Source organism: Prunus avium, chromosome 2 (genome assembly GCF_965620075.1).
Source record: "Prunus avium chromosome 2, drPruAviu1.hap1.1, whole genome shotgun sequence".
Classification (NCBI taxonomy): Eukaryota; Viridiplantae; Streptophyta; class Magnoliopsida; order Rosales; family Rosaceae; genus Prunus; species Prunus avium.
In genome coordinates this window covers 21,754,853-21,755,403 of record NC_142285.1, presented here as the reverse complement: position 1 = coordinate 21,755,403, position 551 = coordinate 21,754,853, and the positions used below count along the sequence as shown (strand labels likewise).

Below are 551 nucleotides of genomic sequence, written 5' to 3'. Positions count from 1 at the left end.
AAGCATTAGAATTACCAATTTCATAAACTTCGGCATGCTTACCTCTTGCTTCAGAATGCTATGTTTCGATAGCAAGAGTATCAAACAAAGTTTGACATTCAGTTGGCGTCTTTTTCTTAATATATCCACCTGCATAGTTATTTACTACAGCCTTACTTGAAACAATTAGTACCTTATAAAAAATACGCATGAGAACTAGAGTAGGCAAACCATGGTGAGGACACTGTTTTAACAAATTATTGAACCGTTCCCATGCCTCGAAAAATGACTCATTTTCGTGTTGATTGAATTGCATGATTTTATCCCTTAGTGCATCAGTTTTTTGAGTTTTGCATGATTTTATCCCTTAGTGCATCGGTTTTCTGAGTTGAAAAGAACTTCTCCAAGAACTTGTTTTGAACCTCCGTCTAGCTAGTCAATAATCCAAGCCTCAAGGAGTTTAGCCACATCTTTGCTTTATCTTTTATTGTGTATGGAAAGACTTTCATCCTGAGATGTTCTTCAGTGTCTCCTTCTGTCAAAGCCATGTTAGAAACCATGTTAAAAATATC

General features: G+C 35.9%; 1 non-coding gene across 1 annotated transcript; it reads left to right on the top strand.

The window, feature by feature from the left end:
- The first annotated feature begins 206 nt into the window (after positions 1 to 206).
- LOC148296608 (small nucleolar RNA R71) lies at positions 207 to 313 on the top strand. Its single transcript, XR_015834214.1, has one exon. It is a non-coding gene; the product is annotated as a small nucleolar RNA R71 (small nucleolar RNA).
- The last annotated feature ends 238 nt before the right edge of the window (positions 314 to 551 follow it).